A 23395-nucleotide genomic window follows, 5' to 3' on the forward strand; every position below is an offset into this window, starting at 1 on the left:
CCTGGGATATATTCCAAAAATGCTTTAAGGAAAAATATTTAATTGAAATATTTTATGATGAGAAGGTCATGGATTTTCATGACCTTCGTTTGGGACAACTATCTATGGATGAGTTCATAACCAAGTTTACCTCCTTGCTGTGATATGTCCCATACATACGAGAAGAAAAGGTTAAGGTGTAGTGGTTTGTCAGCAGCTTGCCACTGTTCATGAAAGAACGCCTTGAGTTCGATAACCTGAAAACTATGGATGAGGTCATATGGAAGGCTCGAGTATGCTACCAGCAAAATAAGCAAAAAGGGGAGGGAGGTAAGAAATGGAATGACAAAAAGGGGAGTAAATTTTCCTCTAATAACAATAAAGTAAACAAGTTTATGGTCAATAAACCCCCCAGAGGTCAGATGAATAGAAGCATGAACAAAAATCCAACCAGGTTCAAATTTCCCAACAAAACCAAGACAAATGAATAATTAGTAAGGAATGAAGTGGAAATGGAAGCTAGACCACTGATACAATGCTGGGGATGTGGAGGAACTCATTATGTTAAAATCTGTCCACAATGCAAAGGAACTAATCAGGTAGCACAGGCTCAAGAAGCATCGATAGTCCGAGAAGTGGCAAGAAGCATGTCGAAAATCAATGCTTCTCTTGAGGACTATTAGGCTGAGTACCAACCGACCATAATAGAGTTTGAAGGTCAAATCTTCAACCAAACTGCATCTATTTTAATTGACCCAAAACTATCTTAAGTTACAATAGCCCCAAAATTGTAGAATAGTGCAGTCTGCAGGCTGTTAAGTTTAAGAATCCCTAGTTAGTACAATTAGCTACGGGGGCCAAGGGAAGAGTGTTGGCCAAGGTCAACAATTGTCCCCTGCAGATAGCAGGTGAGGACATTATGGTAGACTTGAACATGTTACCCCTGGGGTTGTATGATATTTTAATTGGTATGGACTGGTTATAAAAACACTGGTCTCTCATCAACTGTAAAATTAAAACCATTAACTATATGGATGAGGATGGTAAGAGAAGGGAGATTCAAGGGATAATAAGACCCTTAAAGTTGAGACTTGTGATAGACTCCCAACTAGCCAAATGTATCTGAAAAGGGTGCCATATTTATGCAATACAAGTAGGATACTCTGATTCAAGAGAAAAATATTCCACCTTAGAAGATATACCGATAATGCAGAATTTTCCGGATGTATTTCCTGAGGAAATTCCAGGATTTTCCTCCAAAAAGAGATATATATTTCACCATTGAATTAGTGGGAGGGGATGCACCAGTATCTAGCCCCTTATCAAATGAGCATACCAGAATTAACAGAATTGAAAATGCAGTTGCAAGAACTACTTGACAAAAAAATATTCAGCCAAGTGTGTCGCCTTGGGGAGCCCCAATACTTTTTGTTAAAAAGAAGGATGGGACCATGCAAATGTGTATGGACTACCATCAACTAAATAAGTTAACCATCAAAAACAAGTATCCCCTACCTCGTATAGATGAATTATTTGACCAAGTGAAGGGGGCAACTGTGTTTTCCAAGATCGACCTTCACTCAGGATATCATCAAATTAGGATCAAGGAAGAAGATATAGCAAAAACAACCTTCAGAACTCGATATGGGCATTACGAGTTCATTGTGCTACCTTTTGGGTTAACCAATGCACCTGCAACCTTCATGTGCCTTATGAACAATATATTCCATCAATATTTGGACAAGTTTGTGTTAATTTTCATTGATGATATATTGATTTACTCTCGGACAGTAGAGGAGCACAAAGAGCACCTCTAGATTGTTCTGCAAGTTTTAAGGGAACACCAGCTATATGCCAAGTACAATAAATGCGACTTCTTTAAAGAACAGATCCAATATCTTGGTCATGTCATTACTAAAGATGGAATAGTTGTGGACTTGGAGAAAATAAAGACCATAATGGAGTGGCCTGTACCAAAAGATGTGGCTAATATAAGGTTGTTTATGGGCTTAGCTAGATATTATAGGCGATTCATTGAAGTCTTTTCCAAGGTAGCCTATCCTATTACCTCGTTGCAAAAGAAAGGTAAGGCTTTTAAATGGATTATAGAATGCCAAAACAATTTCGATCAGCTTAAACATTTACTCACCACTGCGCCCATATTAAGCATTGCTGATCCAAATAAAGATTGTAGCGTAGTAATGCAAGAAGGCAGGGTCATTGCTTATGAATCTAGAAAACTTAAGGAGCATGAGCAGAGGTACTCAGCCTACGATTTGGAGCTAACAACAGTTATTCATGCTTTAAAAATTTGGTGACACTACCTAATGGGTAAGAAATTTCTGTTAATGACTGACCATCATAGTTTGACTAATTATTTTAAACAACCCACTTTGAATGCTAGACAAGCTCGTTGGGTTGATTTCCTAAGCGGATTCGACTTTGAGATTAAGCACTTAAAAGGCAAAGAGAATCATGTCGCGGATTCACTAAGTAGAAAAGCTAACTATTTATATGAAATATCAATCAGTGAAATGCAAAAGACATTTAAAGAAAAAATCAAGGAGGGAGCAATGCAAGACTCAAAGTATCAAACTTTGTGGTAAAAAACTAAAATTTTGAACAACAAGGAACAACAGCTTAGATATGAGATAGAACAAGAAGGTTTGTTGATCTATAAAATAAGGATGTATGTACCCAACATAAAGAATATTAAATATTTAATTTTAGACGAATATCATAAGGTTCCATATGCCGGCCATTTGAGTCATCAAAAATTGATAACAACCCTTTGGAAGGAATATTTCTGGCCCAACATGAAGAAGGAGGTAGCTAAATATTTGGCCCACTGTTTGGAATGTTAGAAAGTCAAAACAGAACATTGTCACCCATCTAGTTTACTTCACCCATTACCAATTCTGGAATGGAAATGGGAGGTTATTTCCATTGATTTCATAACAAGGCTACCCAAGTCAAAAAAGTAGAACGATTCAATAATGGTGGTAGTTGATAAGCTGAGAAAATCTGCTCACTTTATACTTGTACAATCTACTTATAAGGCAGTGCAAATTGCTAATATATTTATGCAAACTATTTTCAAGTTGCACAGTATACCAAAAGTTATAATTTCGGATCGTGATGTAAAGTTTACATCAGCTTTCTGGAAAACCTTGTTTGAAGGATTGGGCACTCAACTACATTTTAGTACCGCCTACCACCCTCAAACAAATGGGCAAACTGAGCGAGTAAACCAGGTAGTGGAGGATATGCTTCGAGCTTATGTAATGCAACAACCATCTAAGTGGGAAGAGTACTTGCATTTGGTAGAATTTGCGTATAACAATAGTTATCACACTTCTACACAAATGAGTCCTTTTGAGGTGTTGTATGGACGTAAATGTAGGACTCCCTCAAATTGGGGTGGCCCAGAAGATAAGTTAATGCTAGGACCTGATATGCTGGCAGAAATGGAAGAAATGGTTAAAGAGGTACGAACTAATCTAAAAGTTGCCCAAGACCGACAAAAGAATTTTGCTGACCGAAAAAGAAGTTTTCGAGAATTCCAGGTGGGGGATCATGTCTATGTGTGTGTGTGGGCTAAGAAAAGTATGTTGCAATGGAGTGGATACACCAAATTGGCACCTCGATTTTGCGGCCCCTTTCAAATTTTAGCACGAATTAGACTAGTGGCCTATCAACTTGCCTTACCTAGTTATATCCATGTCCACAACATTTTTTATGTTTATGTATTAAAGAAATAGATATATGATCCCAAACACATAATAAACTGGTAGGAAATTCAGGCAAGTCAGCAAAGTTAAAAGTTTCAACAATCTATCTTACATATATATGTATGTACCTAAAAGTTGTATAACTCGTTTACACTTTGATTTCCTGAATTAACTAAAAGATTTTACTTTGTCATACAGGTCAAACTGGAAGGCGAGTTCCTGGTCGAACCAATGGGTATACTCGATCAGAGAGAAGTAATGCTGCGGAGATGAGTTATCACCCAAGTTAAAGTATAGTGGCAGCATTTCGGGCCTGAAGAGGCTACCTAGGAAGATGAATGGACCATGAAGGAAATATTTCCGAAGTTATTTCCAATAGAAGAACATCGGGATGATGTTCAATCATAGGGGGGAGATGTGATGTCCCTCATATGTGTAAATATTTATTTACTGCATATTTTTACAAACTGGAAAACTGATTAAGTTTATATATAATTAGTTAATTTTGATTTAAATACCTGAAAAGTGGAATGCCAGAATAAAGGCAGTAATTGTTTAATGTAAATGAAAATGAATTGTCTAAAGCGTGATAGTTTTATTCTCAAGAAACAGTTAGGCTGGGAAGTTACTCAACCCTAACTACATCGATGAGAAATTTATTCCAAGATTAAGAGGATGCGGGGGCATCTAAGATCAGTGAGGAATAGAGGGAAAAAATTCAAAGAAAGTATATTGTTATGCTGAAAGGATAGACAGTGTGGGGTGGCCAAGTCTGGTAAAGACCAAATAGCCATTACTATTCAAGACAGGAGTTCTTGAAGAGAAACCCTGTGAAGGGTGGCTCGGGGGAAGACAGAGAGCAAAGTCACGCTAGTCTCGTGGTTGGGAGGCAAGATAGAAGTTAAATATTATTTCAGTTTAGCGATCCAGATAAGTATAATCTGGAACTTTGAATATTAGTCATCGAATTTATTTATCGTTGAATGGTATAAATATATGCTTTGTTTACAGCTTAATAGGAATAAGTAGCCGTAGGAATACCCAATCACCTACATCAAAACTTCTTTCACTACGATGCTGATCTGCCTGTTGTTTCATTCTATTATGTGCCAACACAAGGTTATCCTTTAAGAGTTGGAGGACTTGTTGTTGATGTTCGATGTGATGTTCCACTGCTTGAACCTTAGAATTTTCTCTTAAATATGATGTGATGGATGGTGGCTGATATCCATAAAGTGCCATAAATGGGGTCATTTTTGTTGCTGTATGGAAGGAAGTGTTATACCACCATTCAGCCAGAGGCAACCATTTGACCCAATGTGTCTATTTATCAGATACAAAGCAACGAAGAAATCCTTCCAAACATTTTTTTACTATCTCAGTTTTCCCATCAGATTGAGGATGATAAGATGAGCTATGAGCTAACTGAGTACCAAGACAAGAAAATAATTCTGTCCAAAAATTTCCAGTGAAAATGGGATCTTTGTCACTTACAATAATCTTTGGATTTCCATGTAGCTTTTGAATTGTTTCCATAAATGCAGCATAAACTGTACTAGCTTTAAATGGATGTGATAATGCACAAAAGTGTGCATACTTGGTAAGTCTGTCAACTACCACCTTGATGACACTCTTTCCCTCAGACTTGGGTAAACCTGTGATAAAATCCATTGAAACCTCCTCCCAACGTTGTCTTGGAATGGATAAAGGTTGTAATAGACCCGGGGTCTTAATTGTTTTAACTTTATTTTGTTGGCAAACCAAACATTCCGCCACAAACTTTTGAATATCCAATTTAAGGCCATCCCAAAAAAATTCCTTCTTAACCCTATGGTAGGTTTTTAAAAATCCTGAGTGCCCTCCTAAGGGAGAAGTGTGTAATTCCATAAGAATATTTTGTTTGAGTTGGGAATTCTTACAGAGGTATAAGAGATCTTTGTACCATAACGAATCATTTTTCCAGCTAAATGTATCCGATGTACTGGAATCTTGTTGTAACTTTCAAATAAGTGCCCACACTTCTTCATCATTCTTCCATTCCTCCCTTGCTTCGTTTATCCAATCTGGTTGGATAATAGAAATGGCACACAAAAATGCTTCCACATCCTCATCCTTTCTTGAGACTGCATCTGCCACCACATTTTACTTCCCTTTTTTGTAGATGATTTCAAATTTATAACCCAACATCTTTGTGACCCACTTTTGTTGCTATTTAGAGGATAATCTTTGTTCTAAAAAGTATTTAAGGCTATCATGATCCATTTTTACCTTGAAGTGTCTCCCGATTAGGTAGGGTCGCCATTTCTTAAGTGCATGTAGTATTGCCAACATTTCCTTCTCATAAATAGCTTTGTGTAAAAACTTTCCCTTGATTGGATGACTTTCAAAAGCAATGCGTCTTTCATCTTGCATTAAAACAACACCAATTCCATTTCCTGAAGCATCACATTCCACAATAAAGGTTTTTGTGAAGTCCGGTGTAGCTAAGACCCGTGCTTGGCACATTGCCTCTTTAAGATGTTCAAAGGCCTTTGTTGCTTCTAGAGTCCATGAAAATGCATCTTTCTTCAATAATGTTGTTAGAGGTGCTACTATTTTTCCATAATTCTTAACAAACTTGCGATAATAACCTGTCAACCCGAGAATTCCTTGTAAATGCTTTATGGATGTGGGGATTTTCCATTCCTTAATGGCTTTAATTTTGCTAGGGTCTACCTTAACTCCTTCATGAGATACAATATGACCCAAATATTCCACCTCTTGTACTCCAAAGAAACATTTGGATCTTTTTGCATATAATTGTTTCTCCTCCAATAGTTGTAGCACCCTGTCAACATGTTCAACATGATCCTTCCAAGACTTGCTGTAGATTAGTATATCATCAAAAAATACTAACACAAATTTTCTAAGGAAGGGTTTGAAAATGGAATTCATCAAACCTTGAAATGTAGAAGGTGCATTGGTAAGGCCAAAAGGCATGACCAAAAATTCATAATGACCCTCATGAGTTATAAATGTTGTTTTCAGAATGTCTTCAATCTTCATTCTGATTTGATGATATCCTGAATGAAGATCCAAATTGGTGAAGTAAATTGATCCATGCAATTCATCCAGTAATTCATCAATGACAGGAATGGGAAACTTATCTTTAATAGTGAGCTTGTTGAGCTCTCTTTAATCCAGACACATGCACCATGATCCATCCTTCTTGTGCACCAATACTACTGGAGTAGAGAAAGAACTTTGACTAGGTTGAATTATACCAGCCTCTAGCATTTCTGCCACCATACGTTCCATTTCACTCTTTCGGGCATAGGGATATTTGTACAGCCTGATGTTTGGAGGAACACTTCCGGGAATCAGATGAATAGTGTGATCATGATCACGAATAGGTGGGAGACCTTTGGGAGTCTCAAATACCTTGGAATGATTGTCCAATACTTTTTGGAGATCTGGAGAAATAGATGATTCCGATGTGGAAACATCTAGCGAACATAATTGTGCAATTACACCTCTTTGTTCCATTTTTAGAAGCTTTGTCATACCGCTAGTGCTGATTATCTTTCCTGGTTTCCCTGCAATACCCCTTGATTCAACTTCCTTTCCTTCCGTAGAAAAATTCATGAAAAGTTCTTGAAAATTAAAAGCTATTGTACCCAAGGATTGTAGCCATTGGACTCCTAGTACAACATCAGCACCACCCATTGGAATGGAAAGCATTGGGCTAGTCAATACATATTCTCCCATGGATAGCTTGATATTATGGCACTTTCCAGAGCAATTTATCGTTCCTCCATTTGCAACCATCACTTGACACTCTGGTGCTAGATAGAGGAAGCAATTCAATTCTTTTGCTACCTTACAATGAATAAAATTGTGGGTACTACCTGAATCAATCAAAACTATTACCTTTTTCTTCTTGATTTGTCCTTCTATCTTAATGGTTTGAGGAGTGGTAATTCCAGCCAATGCATTACAAGATATGGTTGGATTCATTTCTTCTTTATCTAGGCTTTGTTCCTGGAGTATATCCTCTTCTTTTGACCTTTCTTGCTCCTTTTCTTCTTCCTCTTCACAATCTATGTAGAATAATTTCTTCTCAGCACACTTATGACCTTTAGTGTATTTGCTCTTTTTTCTTCCAATTTTTGTGGCGTCAACCTTATAGGTTGTGGAAGACTAGGGGCAACAACACTTCCATCTTTATAGTTGTGAGTGGTATGCTTCCTGGTTGCCATAATTTTGCCTTCCATTTTTCTTGCTAACCTGAATGCCTTCTCTAATGAATCAGGTTCCCAAAGGTGAACATCATGTTGGATATTATCCTTTAAGGTCCCTTTGAACACATCAATCTTATACTCCTCTGGAATATTTTTTACCCTTATTTTCAATTTTTGGAACTCTTAAATGTGCTCCATTATTGAACCATTTTGTTTGAGACTTATCAATTGGCTAAAAAAAGTGTTGCTTTTTGTATCCTCATAATGTGTTGTCAATTCTTTCGTAAAAATTGCCCAAGTGATAATTTGTTTACGAGAGCAAAGCCATTGATACCATACAAACTGATTTGGTTCCAAATATAAAGTTGCAATACGTACCTTTTGTGTGTTTTGCACATTATTGAGATCAAAAAATTGCTCCATCTGTAATATCCATGTTGCGGGATCCTTGCCATCAAACTTCCTCATATCAATTTTTGGAATATGGTGGGTCTTCGATCCAACATTAGAGTCGATGAAATCATGATTAACATTTCTTTTGTTCTCATCATGAGTTTCCTTTACTATCCTTTCACCATTAGTAAGCATTTCTTGTAGAAACTTTGTCAAAACTGTCTTCAAATCTTCCATGTCTGTCTTCAAATCATCCACCTTAGCTTCCACGTCATTCATCTTAGTTTCTACGCATTTCTTTAAACAATCCATCTTAGCTTCTATGCCTTTCTTTAAACCATCCATCTTAGCTTCTACATATTTCTTTAAACCATCCATCTTAGATTCTTTAAACCATCCATCTTAGATTCTGTTGCTTTTTGTGCAAGTGACAATTGTTGCACTTGGTCTCCTAATTTTGATATATCATGTTGCATTTCTTCCTCTTCTTCATAAGTCATGCTAGAGCTTTCAGGTTGCTTACTAGGTGTTTGAATTTTCTTTCCTTGGGGCATCAATTACCGATAATAATGCTTTACGATGCCCTTTGAATTCCTTCAAACTAATTTTTCAAACCAAGCTTATTAAAAAAATTTGAAAAAATTACACACCTTTTTTCACTTTGTAGGAGCTTGATATTGAATCTGATGTATCTCTGTAATTTTGAATCATCCAGTTCTAAATTTGTGACCTGCAGTAGCCCTCTACGTTCTCTTTCCAATGCCACCAGTCTAATCCAAATTGGATTCTCCACGGAAGAGTTATGTCAAATCTCCTACTATGACCTGATTATAGAATAGTTCACTAAAGCGAACTTGTACGATGTGCCACGAGTCACTGTTTCAACCTTTGGCTCTGAAAAATATATACAAGAAACTACAGTCCGTTCTCTTTCTATACCTTCTTATGAAATTTCAATCTAATTCTCAGAGAGAACGTTATGACGATTTTCCCCAGGTCACCTGTTTGGAATGTAATTCAGGAGTCTGCAAAAAGACCAACTTCCTCAGATCATATCTCCGCAAATATAATGCGAAATGCTCTGAAATTCGAACCCGAGGTTCAACGCGATTTTGTCTCAAATGGGTTTTCTTTTAGATTATCAAACTTCGTAGAAACAAAGTTATAGCGAAAATGCCACGATGACCTATTTGGAGTAGTGAAACCCTAGAATCCAAAGCTCTGATACCAAATGTTATGAAACCAGCTCACAAAAAGATAGAAAATATAGATCAACGCCTTAGAATTCAGCCTCTTCGAGGGGGAAACCTCCTTTACATTACATAAATGAACAATTCTTGGATGATTCAAATGACAAAACCTCCTTTCTATATATAGGAGTCTAAGGAGTCACAATATAACCTAGCCGACCTAACAATAATAATATAAAGCCACAAAAATAGCAATAGAGGGATTCTATGGGGCACAATAATAACAATATGGGGACAATAAGGGCACAACAATATTAATAAGGGATACAACTACAATAGTAATGGGGTAATCACTAGTATTATAGGGACCTAACAATATGTGTATGATGCCTATAGATAAGCTAATTAAAAACCTTAGCTGTCAATAAGTTAATTCTTAAAACAACAAGAAGAAAACAAAGGGACATAATATCTGTAAGAGTTAGATCCTAAAAACCTCAGGAAAGTAAGCAAACAGACATAGGATTTTGTCGGAAATAGTTACAGTGGTATTCCCATCAACGAGATGTAGCTAGATAAACTATTTAGCTAAATTCTAAAGAAATAGTTATGAAAATGTAAATTTTTATAACAGTTTCTGGAAAACAGGAGAACACCTAAATTAATAAGAAAAGGAGTTGAATCTTTTTGGCATTACTGGTTAAGGAACTAGGACGAGAAACTGTAAATTCAACATGAAATGGGCAAGAATGAAATACCAAATTAAATAACAATAAACTGCTAGATAAGAGTATGATTTAGTCAATTCTATACGACCAGGATTATAGAACCAATACCCAGTAATAAACTGATTTAATCCAATTAATCAAACAAATATACTTGCCTGACAAAAATAATATACATTGTTTGGAACCATTAAACAAGTTCAGAAAAGTTCCATTTACAGAGCTCGTATTTGTCAACCAACAAACGAGTATAGTGATTAAATACCTATATTGCAAGTTTAAGGAGAATTAGAACAATCCCGGAGAATACACTGTTATATTTTAGGAAAAATGACTAAATTTCGCAAAGATTCAAAGCTCCCCTTAAGTGGTAAAATAGACTCAACATACAGTAGTCTCTTCCCAAAAAACAAAGAACATATCAAGATCATACAGACGATAACATCCATGGCTCTTAGCTAGAAAGTCTTCCATTAAATAATGTGTAGTCGATAAGATCCACGGCTCATAGCTGGAAAGTTCCCCATTAAATACATATTAGAATTAAAACAAGAATTAATACAGCCAATGTTCAAAATGTTTCTCATAGACGACATTAAACCTTTTGGAATTAACTTAGATCTCCTTTGCATACTCGGTTCGTAAGGGCGTCAGGGTTCGAACTTCTGGTAGAAAGAACTGAGGCAAGAAACCCTCCTGCCTTCAAGCCCATTGAATCTATAAGGCACCAAAAAATCTTTAAATTGCAAAACAAAAAAAATTGGAATAAGAAAGATAGCCATCAATATTCAAAGACAATGCAAAAGGGAAATGTTTAACTGGTTCAACAGTGAAACCCTCCAAACAACAACCAGAAGCAGGAGAAACCATAACCGTAGACCTGAGAAAACGAAAAGAAAACCCTCGGTTACCATGAAGGGACTGTGAGGTAGGTATGATACACTACCGAACGATAACAGTTAACCTCAGACTCGCTTGAAGGAGGAAGAGCCATACCAACTAGCAGAGGGCAAGCCAGTAGATGGCAAACACAACAAAGGACAAGTTTCTCCACCCCACTAGGGCTTAGTTCCATATGAGGCCACATCCACTGTCTGCTTGGAAGAGCATAGAAACACTGTCGATCACGCACAGGTATCCAAGCCAAGAAAAGTGTAGCTAGAATCCATAGGGAAGACTCCTGAGAAGGGACCAGTAACCTAGGGTAGTCAGACACTCGAGAAGTTAACAAGTGGAGTTAATGCCTGTACCTTCTGACTTAAGAAATTAACCTTTTCAATAAAATCTATATATGAATGATATTGCACAAGTTCATTCAGATTCGAAGTAAATGAGAGTTGTACCTTAAGGTTTTGATTATAGAATTAACAATAAAGATATTATCCTTTGTAATTCCCAATACCAACGAAGTATCGAATAAAGAAAATCCAACATTCTATTTATTAGAAATTAAAACCTATTTAATGAAGAGCCCTATCACCTAAAGGAGAGATTTGGGAGGGGAATCTTCAAATAAATTTTATACCGAGTGTTATTTCATTAATGGAAGCTGGAGAATTGTCAATTTTTTAGTGTGGTTTCAAATTCCCTTCTGCAGTTGCATTAAGGGTGACCACTCAATAATTTTGAGAAAGTTGTGGATACTTACATAATCAACTTATTTATCTCCTATGTCATTTTTCTTGTAGGAAATATAGCTTGGAAAATGAAAGAGATAGGATCAAGGTTGCTTTAGATTTGATGCACTATAAACTGGATCCAATTGGGATAAAACTATATATATCTCGAAAGAAAATTTGAAGGCCTTAAGGGAGTTAAAAGGAAGAAAATAATTGACCATACAAGGGATACTTAGAGTAAAAAACCCTAGGAAGGTTTCTACATCATGATTTAGTTTTCCTATAACATTAGCAGGTTAGGGGGTTTTCCTACTGAATTTATCCCTCATAGTGTTGCTTTCTATGTGTAGGTTGGATGTGATTATGTTCCAAGAGACAATGTATGAGGGGACTAAAGAAATTGAGTTTATTTCCTCTATCTTGAAGGATAAAATAATTTGTGGTATGGATGTACAAGGGTTCTCTAATGGTCTAGTAACTAGTTAGAATGACATATTTGAGGCTACTAATTTTATTTGTCTCATTTCTAGAATTATGGTTGAAGGAAGGGCCAAGGGCATAGATGAGCTATTCAAACTTATGAAGTTGTAGGCTCCATATAAAAACTTGTTATAGTTCTAGAAAAAATTAAAATATCAATGAATCTTGAGTTAGGTTAATGGGATCGTAGGAGTTGACTCATAGCTTACTCTGAATTCAAGTGAATACTAGGGTGAGGTTAGAAAAAAAATCATTCATATATTTGAAGACCGAATATTGATGAATGTTGAATCAATTAAGGTGGTTTCAACTTGGTGAAATTGCGAAAGTAGCAAAGTTGGTGTTTTGAAAAAAATGGATTATTTTCTTGTTTCTAAGTAGACCCTTGAGGACATTTGTAGATAAAAATCATTTGGTAGGTTTTGATGGGAACCATAACCATCTATCTACCCTATTTTAATTTGAGGTGGTGAATCAAAATGCCTCATTTCCATTTAAGTCTAATCAATCTTGCCTATTGGAAGAAATCTTTAGACAGTTGATTCTAAGCAATTAGATAAAGTATAAAATTTTCACCAATGAATCTAAAATGCTTCAATTCCCTATCAACTTGATTAGAGTCAATAATGTCGTTGTAGGTTGGGAAAATGAAAAAGAAAACTAATACCAAAAATACTTGAAGGTTGTGGATGCATTGATATGGGAGATTTTTTACCAAAATAACAGTGGTGATTTCAATGATGATGAGGATGAATGGTTAAAATACCTTTAGGGTAAAAAGAAATTCCTTCCAAAGTTGGAAAAAACTAAGTGTAAATTTAAAATCGATATAATTTATTTTTTTGAGGAGATAATAATACGAATTTTATTCAAAAATATGTTTCCTATAGAAGGGAATTCAACCATATTTTGGAATTGATAGGTTTATATGGTTCACAGGTCTCATCCTTTAAGGATATTTCCCATGTAAGTAAAAAACACATCTAATCCTTGTTTAGGGAGAGTGATGTAGCTAATTTAGGAGAGATTATGAAAGTAGTTAGATTATTTCCTATATTCTTTAATGATGTGATTAATGAATTTACAAAGTTATAGGTAACAATTAGAAGAATTAAAATATGTTCTCGAAATTTTTTGGATGGCCAAAATTCTACATCTTGATGCTTGGATTATGGAATTCTTCTTATGATTCTACGACTTCTTAGACGATGAGTTTCTTAGGGTGATTTAGGAAGGAAGAAGAAGTGGAAAGATATTAGTGTATTTTATAACACTTATTTCAAAAAAGAATGACCTTTCGATTTCATAACAATATCCCTTCGCAATCTTATCTACAATATTTTCTCAAAGCCCATTGGAAACAAAATGAAACAAACACTATATCATTCCAATTTAGAGGAGAAATTTTGATTTATTTTTAATAATTAAATCCATGATGTTGTTGGGAAACATACGAGGGGTTTCACTCAATAAAAACTATAAAACAACCCATAATAGTTATGAAAATTGATCGTTGAAATGCACATTAGGAAATGAAAAGGATCTTTCTCATATTATTTTTTCCTTAAATAGGTTTATCACTTCAATCTATTAATTCGATTATGGGGTGTGTGGAATCTACAAAATTTGAAGTGTCAATAAATGGCTCTCCTTTGCGGTTCTTCATGAAATTTAGGGGTCACAAGCAAGGATGCCCCTTGTCACCATTTTTGTTCCCCTTGGTAGCAGAAATGCTTAGTAGATTGATTATTGAAACAAAGATAAATGGATTATTCAGATATATACAAGTTAAGGAATCCATTGAGGTAACCCACTTGTCATTTATAGATGGAATTTTAATTTTTGGTAGAAGGAATTTGAGGGAAAACAAGTTACTTAAAAACTATCGTAGACTTATTGTGCAAAGCAATAAGAATGAAAATCAATATGAACATATCTTGTATTTTAGAAAATGGTCTAAGTGATGCTTTGCAAAATACGATATACATACACTAGTGGTATATACATTGAATACATATTATGTCGGTGTACTAATGGTGATCCTCATTGGTAAAACCTACAAAATGAGGACCACCACACAAGAAATGGAATATTTATCCTACAAGTTTAATCAAGACACCATTAGAGGTTTGACATGTTAATGATTTATGTTAGGGCCGTAACCATGATGTAAGGGCAAACACTAGCATCTTAGGGACAACCACATAACATTTTCTTAACAGATGAATTAATATAACGATTAAATGATTAAAATATACCAATTTAGGATGCTTTTACAACCCTAACCTAAAGTAGTAATCTCTTAATCTATCCACGTATTGTGCTTACCTAATGAGGACCACCACTAGTATACCAACACATTATGTATTCAATATATATACTACTACTACATGTATGTTGGTACATTTACTAGTATAAATATAAACATAATATATGTGAGTATATATATTGGTATATATATGCCAACATACATATCAAAATCAAATATATATATATATATATATATATATATATATATATATATATATATATATATATATATATATATATATATATATATATATATATATATATATATATATATATATATATATATACCAACACACATAAGTACATATACTGACATATTATTCTTATATATTCTAGCTTATATATTGATACTTATACCCCATATATATACCATCACACATATATTGAATACATATTATCTATGTATAGTAATGGTGGTCCGCATTTGGCATGTTTGGAAAATGAGTATTTCTGGCCTTTAAGTGGAATATGGTTTCTCCTAAAATGCCTTGGATTATAGAAATGGGCCTTAGGGCCTTGCTAATGGTCATGTGAGGAAAATAAGGCCCTTAGGCTATAAATGAAGTCTCAAGGAACCAGGGGACCTCAATAAGGCCTCAAACTACAAAACATACATTGTATAGGATATCATCATTCTTAACATGGGATATGGGCATTGATATGGGGTTTTTTGCACTATGGATAATATGAAGCTATGTGAACTAGGAATGCATTTAAGAGCATGGTTGAGGAAGAAATTGAGGGAAACTAACATGAGTTTCTTGAGCTAAAGGTCATGATCAGGACCATGAACACAACATGGATTCTTTAAATTTATCTTTGTCATAGAAGATTGATATGGACATGATTAGGATTTTTTTTCACAGTAGGGACATGGGTATTTGGGACTTAAGTAGTTAAGGGCCTTATCATCCTTGGGTTCCCACTACAAAATGGATTTGTACTATTATGATTTGGTTTGTTTTTTCACTTATTATGTGTAGTGTTCCATAACCCATGGATCTAAAATGTAAATTAGGTTTACAAATATTATAAATGTAATAAACTAGATTAAAGAGACAAGTAAGATGAGATATGTGAAATATATCCTTGTATTATGATAATTAGGGGAGGTGTTGGCAGCATATATTTCATCCATTTTGAGGAACCTTTTTGGAATTAAATTTACCTATTCACCCAAGATTGCATAAGGACTTCCAAAGTCTCAGGCGTTGGGGAGACATTGGACCTTCATTTTGTGGCCTTTACTACTATCAAAATTGTAAGTTTTTCCCTTTCTACTCCCTCATATAGCCTATTATCATTACCCTTTTGTCACAATCATCTGCATTAAGATCATGTTGAAGCCCCGAAAATCAGGTCGACAACAAGGGGGATACCCACCCGGTCCGGACCTTGGTTGGCAGCTCCTTATCCGTTTGGTATAGCGGGTTCGACTGGGGATAACGGGACCAGTTTCCCAATCTAAGGGTGTGTGTGTGTGTGTGTGCAGAGTTGGATGGTGCTGGTCTAAGAGTACTCAAAGCTAATCTAATTCAAACTTTTAAACTAACTTTATGCTATTGTAATCTAATGAAAAACAGCACATCTAATCTATGCTAACCCGGGGTGTATTTCTTCTATTATGCGATCTAAAGAGATTTCAAACAATAACTGGTAATAAAGATCATTAAGCTATCATAAGAATGGAAATCAATTTAAGATGAACTACTTTGCATAAAAAGTTAGGCAAAACAGTTGTGAACAGCATATTGCATAATAAGTTATTCATATATCAAGCATAAATAAATGACTCCACCGTACAGAAGTTCCAAATGGTAACTCACACATTCATGCAATAACATATAAACAACTAAAACTGTATATCACTTTAGGAATATAAGCAGAAATGGTCAAGAGATAAAAGTACCATTTATGACTGGTTCTACTCATAAGCTTCAAGCAACAATGGTTTATCTCTCCTTGTTGTAACATCTACTAAGAGTACAGAAGTGCAACATCAGTAGCAGATATCAAATGCAAACATTAATAAACCTTGATCCATCCATTCATCAAAACCCCCTCCGAGGGTACAAAAGTGCATGTTCTGAGGACAAGTTTTTGACAAATTTCTGGACCCTTCTCCAAATGCAATGAGAAGGGTTAAATACTGCTAACTGATTAACTTAATTACATAAATTTAGGGTACGGTTTAAATGACCGCCCTTCTTCTAAAGCAAAACTATTTCTAAAAACTGAATCTGATTCCTAACTATTTCTGTATTTGCTCCTTAACGTTGCGAGTATGCAACATTTGCCTGGGAAGAGTCTGCTGGTCGTCTTCTGCTTTTGTTTGAGACACGAAAATAGAAATGGCAAGCGCTGGTACCACCTTTTAGTACACTAGAAGATATTTTTGAGAATCTTCCTCTGGCTGGGTGGATTCACTGCGTGTATACTTGGTAATAACCCACATTTCTCTCAAACTGCTTCTGCTTTTGCTATTTCAGTTTCCGGCCTTGTGGATGACTAAGCAAGTTAGGGACTTTGCTTTCTGAACAATTTTCTTAGCAATGCGCGATTAGCGCTAGGCGCTAATCGCGCATCGAGAACTGCCTCCATTCTTTGTTTCGGGCTTTTCTGGTGCGTTTTCCTTCCTTAGCACCTTTTTCCTTTACCGGGCATAAGCTTCAGGATCTTTTGTAAACATGCTGCTTTTGTGCGCTTTTGACTCTTAGCGTTGGATGGCCTATTGACATCACTATCTGTTGAGTGATACTCTGGAATCTGTAGTCCTGTTGCATGCGGCATCCGTTTATGAAGGCATCTCTTCTCTGTTCTCCGAGCATTGAACGCTTTCCCCTTTTCCTTAGATGTTTCCTGCACATTTCTTCATGTTATTTCTTGTCTTACAGTTCACGCAAAGGAAAAGAGTAACGATAATAAATATTGACATGAAAGCTCTAAGCTCTAGGAATGTATGAAATTATGACACCCATAGCGAACTGACTCTTCGAAAAACACAAAACTGTCCTTTATTAACACTTTGGCGTACGATCATTAATTTCCCTTAAGGCGCGCGCCTAATTTTGGTTTATAGACAGCTTTTCTTGAATGTTGAGCCGAGGAAATTTTGCGATGGGTGATTTCTGCGACTCGCATCGCAGCATCGCGGATCGCGTTGTCAAGATGTGTCATCGCAGAGCTTCATGATCGCATTTATCGCAGATCGCATTCATCGCAGATCGCAGCATCGCAGATCGCAGCATCGCATTCATCGCAGATCGCATTCATCGTAGATCACAGCATCGCATATCGCAGCATCACAGATCGCGGCATCGCATTCATCGCAGATCGCAAATCGCAGATCGCGATGAGTTATCAAATCATTGTGTGTTGCTTATGTGATATTGCGATATTGCGATATGCGACGTCGCATATCAGCCGTCGGAGATTTCTCAAGATCTTCATTTAAGAGCGCCTCTTCCGCAGTTTTTTACTATGCTCATAAAGAAACGTTTTATCTTCTCTGCGTGATGCGGCATATTTTTAAGGAGTATAATACAAAAAGTTTTATAAAATGTTTTTTGGATTTTTTATTAAGGGTCCCCATTTGCTTAGTGTTATTGCTAATACTAAACAATGAGGGGGGTTGTTGGTGGCCACATAAATGGCGATTCACTGGGAAGAACCAGTTATCTCTGCTTTTCTATTGAATTTTAACTTCCAAAACAGAAAAATTTTCATAAGTCTAAATTTTGTTATGGACAGATAGAGTACATTATGACTTATCCTATCAATGATATTTTGCTTCAACTTTTTCTATTCTAATTGCTTGCTTCCTCAGGCTTTGTCCTTGTATTTACATCAGCCACTACTTGGTCTTTTAAAGATAAAATAAAGTCTTCTCTGTGTGCTGACTTTAAAATATGCTCATTTGTCGTAGGTAGAGCCTCTGCTGCCAGCAGGCGTCCATAGCCTCAATAGGGTTACCTGTTATCCAGCAATGATCCTTTATCCTACTTAAGGCTATCTACAACTTTTCAAAGAAAAACCCATTTTGACACTTTTTTCCCTTTCTTTATTCTCTAAAGAACAATGTCTTGGTTTGGTGGCCAAATTATGTCACAGTCATTCACTTGATTTACACTTTTGCTAAACAAGCTGGCTCGTGATGAGACCCCTTGTCTTTTGATTGCAACAATCTTGAGTCGTTGCCCTGTTTTGGTGGACAGTATTGGCAAAGTCAACAAGTTATAATATCTGTGATCATGATAAGCCGGCTCGTGATGAAACCTCTTATTCTTTGAGATATAGTGCTTCTTGGATTGTTCCTCTGAATGCTGCGATTTTCTTTAACAGGGAGGAAATCATTGTTTTTCCTTAAGAAAGCTCTGGACGACAATAATAGAGTTTGAAAACAGCAGTTTTACAGAGAATAATTATTTTATTATTGATACCTTTCATTGTGTTGATATAAAACAATTTTTTGCTAAAGGTTGCTTTCATCAAATTTTTTGAAGTTGAAACTAGTATCATATCTAGGCCAAAGTTTTTTTTTTAACTCTATCTGTCAATAATAAAGATCAGATTTTCAAAAATTTTGCTACTTGTACAAGCGAAAAACTCAAAATCTGATGGAGAATTGGTGTCTTTTCGCGAATACCTGTAATAACCATTTACAACTGGTTTTATTATGAAAAAGAAAAGAAAAACTAAAACTATTCTACAAAATAGAAGAATAATCTTCTATGGAAAATATATTTTAAGGATTTGTCCATTAACAGGCAAAGAATCCCTTCTACCTGCTAAATCCTGCAACACAAACGTTGATGGACCTATGACTTCAACAATCTGAAAAGGACCAAGCCACATCTTTTGGAATTTCGTATGTTTTCCCTTTTCTTCATGAGCCTTATCCCATTTCAAAACTAAATCTCCCATCTGAAAAAAATTTCTGGTCATTATGCTTGAATCAAAAGAGGATTTTATTAGCGCTTGGTGATGAGCATGGGTTTTCTTAGCTTGTTCTCATTGTTCTTCTAATTTAATTATTTCCATTTGTCTTAGTTGTATGAAGGAAGTAGATACCTCATCAATGTATTGTACTAAAGACAAGGGGGGGATGACTAAGTGAGTTGGAAGAACCACTTCTTTCCCATAAACTAAATTAAAGGGAGAAGTGCCGATTGAAGCTTTCTTCGTTATTCTATCTGCCCATAAAGCATTTACCAAAGCTTTGTGCCAATTCTTTTGGTTCTGGTCAACTGTTCTTTTAATAATCCTGATTAGGTTTTTATTTGTTGACTCAGCTAACCCATTACCTTGCGGATAGTAGTTGGCCGAATATTTCAGTTTGAACCCTCTTTTAAGTGCAAACTCAGTCATTGCATTCCCAGAAAAGTATGATGCATTATCAAACATTAAAGCCGTTGGCAATCCAAACCTAGTGATTATAAATTGATCTATGAATTCAATGATGTTTTCAGAATTAGTTGTCTTGAGAGGAACTGCCTCTACCCATTTAGTAAAATAATCTATTGCCGTGAGGATGTATCTATGCTACTTAGAAGAGTGAGGAACGATCTCACCTATTATGTCCAAGCCCCACTGACTGAATGGTTGCTCGATGTTTACCGGCTTTAGTGGCATGGACGGTTTCTTTTGTCTCCCAAGGGTTGTTTCGCAGACTTGACATTTCCTCACGTAACTGTGTGAGTCTTTGAACAGCGCAGGCCAGTAATATCCTGCACGTAAGATTTTATGTGCAGTAGCGTCTCCAGCATAGTGTCCGCCTGCTGGTCCATTGTGGATTTCCTGCAAAACCTTTTCAACTTCAGTTTTATCGAGACACCTAAGAAGAACAGAATCGTAATTCTTTGTAAAGAGAACATCATTTATGAGCTGATATTGTTTAGCTTTCAATCTCAGAGCTCTTTTCTTAGTGTGATCCAGGTGTGATGGAGCATAACCATTCTTAAGATAATAAATGATGTCAACATATAATGATTCTGTATCGTTTAAGCTTACCTCATACATTTGTACCTTTTCAAATGAATTTCCAGGAATTTGCGATGCTCCAGCCAACATTTTGCAGAAGCCTTGACCTCTTACAATGTTTGCTGGTTTGATCTCAAGGTCGTATTCCTGTAAAGCGGTGATCCAATTCGCTCTTTTTTCACCCACATCCTTCTGTACTAGAATATTTCTTACCACTGGAAATGGTACTATGATCTTAGTATGGGTTTTCAGTAAGAAAGGTCTGAAATATTTGACCGCTTTGAAAACAACATATGCCTGTTTCTCTACGTCTGAATAATTGAGTTCAGCACCTTGTAAATTCGAGCTAAAAAACGCAATTGGAGCTTCCGCTTTTTCTTGATTTTCTTGAGTTAGAATCGCAGCATATGATTTCTCTGAGGCAAATGTGTATAAGATAAAAGATTCTGAGAAATTCGGGGTTGCTAAAGATGGAGCATTAATGATAGCTTGTTTGATCAGGTTGAATGCTTCATGTTCATCTTGACCCCATTTAAAGTTTGAATTCTTTTTTATCATGGTTTGTAAAGGAGACACAATTCGTGAAAAATCTGGGACAAACCTCTTTACAAAATTGATTTGACCAAGGAAAGATTGCATGGCTTTCTTATTATGGGGCAGGGATATTTCAGAAATTTCTTTGATTCTATCAGGCTCAATGTGGACACCAGAATTTGACACTATGAATCCTAGAAGTTTTCCTTCACCTAATGCGAAAAAAGATTTCTTTGGGTTAAGTGAAATCCCATACCTTAAACATCGTTGAAAGATTTGTTTCAAGTCTTTGAGATGGTCGCTTCGCTTCTTGGAGTACACTGTTATATCATCCAAATAAATTACCACAGATTTATTGATTAAACCCTTGAATGCGATGTCCATGGCTCTCTGAAATGTAGCGCCGGCATTGATCAAACCAAATGGCATCTTCCGATACGCGTATGTGCCCCATTTAGTTCTGAATGTGGTTTTCAACTGATCATCGGGGTGTACCAGCACTTGATTGTATCCTGAAAATCCATCCAAAAAAGACATCAGTTCTGAGCCTACTACTGCCTGTAATATCTGCTCCATAGGTGAGAGGGGAAAATTGTCTTTTTGATAGGCTTTGTTGAGATTCTGAAAATCGATACAGATCCTAATATCTCCGTTTTTCTTTCTAACGGGTACCATATTCGAAACCCATTTGGAATGTCTGACGGGGAAGATTATTCTGGCTTTTAATAACTTGTTTAGCTCAGTTTTTATCTGATTTTCTAAATTGGGGTGGATTTTTCTGAGTTTCTGTTGGACAGGTTTTTCGTTGTCAATCATAGGAATAGTATGTTGAATGATAGAAGTGTCGTATGTTTTTAGCTCATCGTAATTCCAGGCAAAAACATTTTTGTATTGTCTCAAAAGACGAATATACGCTAGTTTTTCTTCAGGGGCTAGGCCGAGGCCTAGATTAACGTTTTGCGGTTTATCATCGGTTCCTAGGTTTACTAATTCGTAGTTCAGAGTTGAACTGTAGAGCTTAGAATTGGTAGACCTTTTAAACCGACTTTTCAAACCGTATAAGTCTTCCAACTTAACCACCGATTTAGGTATAGCATTATCAGTGCTATCTTGTTGTTTTTGTCGATCGTGATGGTCTTCGTCAATTATCTGATTGGAGTAGGATCCTTCAGAAGTGAGGAAATTTACAATATCAGGATCGTCATTGAATACTCTCCAATTTGTAATGTTGTGAGGGATGGACGGTCTAAAGATTAATTCTATTGAGAATCTATCTGGACTAAAATCTTCGGAGGGAATAAGTCTAGAGGCTACGTTAGCCAAAAGGTCTGCGCTCGCGTTTTGGAGTCTCGGGATTGACGAAATATTGAATGCCATGAAATGCTCAGTCAGGTCTTGTACTAAAGATTGATAGTGCTTTAAATGACTTGATAGGCAATGAATGGTGTTACATACCTGTTTGACGACAATCTCAGAGTCTCCGAAGACTTGAAGATACTTGACGTTCAACCTGATTGCTTTGTATAGGCCTTGCACCAAGGCCTCGTATTCTGCTGTATTGTTTGTGCAATCGAATTCGAGTCTGCATGTGAGCATGGTCTTATTTCCTTCTGGACTAATCAGAACGCATCCTACTCCTGCTCCTTCGTTAGATTTAGAGCCATCAAAATATAATTTCCAAAACAAAGATGTATTTACAGGTTTATCTACAAAATTAACACACTTTGAATATCAGTTTGGGAAAAATTTTCGACTTGGGATAAAACTGAATTTTCTAAGTAAGGTGATGTATGAGCATTGAAATTGCCTAGGAAAGAATCTACCGAGTAATTGCCGATGATACTGTTGTTATACGCTATTGCTTCATTTTCTCCCTCCAATTCCGTCACTATGTACTTTTGGTGTAACTCTCGTTCAACCTTTATTTGATTCGGTTTACCATTGTAGGGTAACCACATGTGCGACCAGTTGGTTGAGAAGTATCCATGGAGTTTCTCAGACCAATCCCTGCTAAGAATCAAGCCATAGAATTCTGGGATATCAGCTACTAGAATGTCAATAACCTGACATACCTTCAGGTTGGATGACAATCTTATGGTTACTTGATTAAGTTCACCAATCACTTCGACTTGAGATCGATCAAGCTGAACTATGCGCACTGCGGATTTTTGTGGCTGAACATTCAACTTGGCACATATTGATCTGGGTAAAATATTCGTTGAAGCACCAGAATCT

Source organism: Pinus tabuliformis, chromosome 8 (genome assembly GCF_031772625.1).
Source record: "Pinus tabuliformis cultivar Carrire ecotype Pingquan chromosome 8, CPIR1, whole genome shotgun sequence".
NCBI lineage: Eukaryota > Viridiplantae > Streptophyta > Pinopsida > Pinales > Pinaceae > Pinus > Pinus tabuliformis.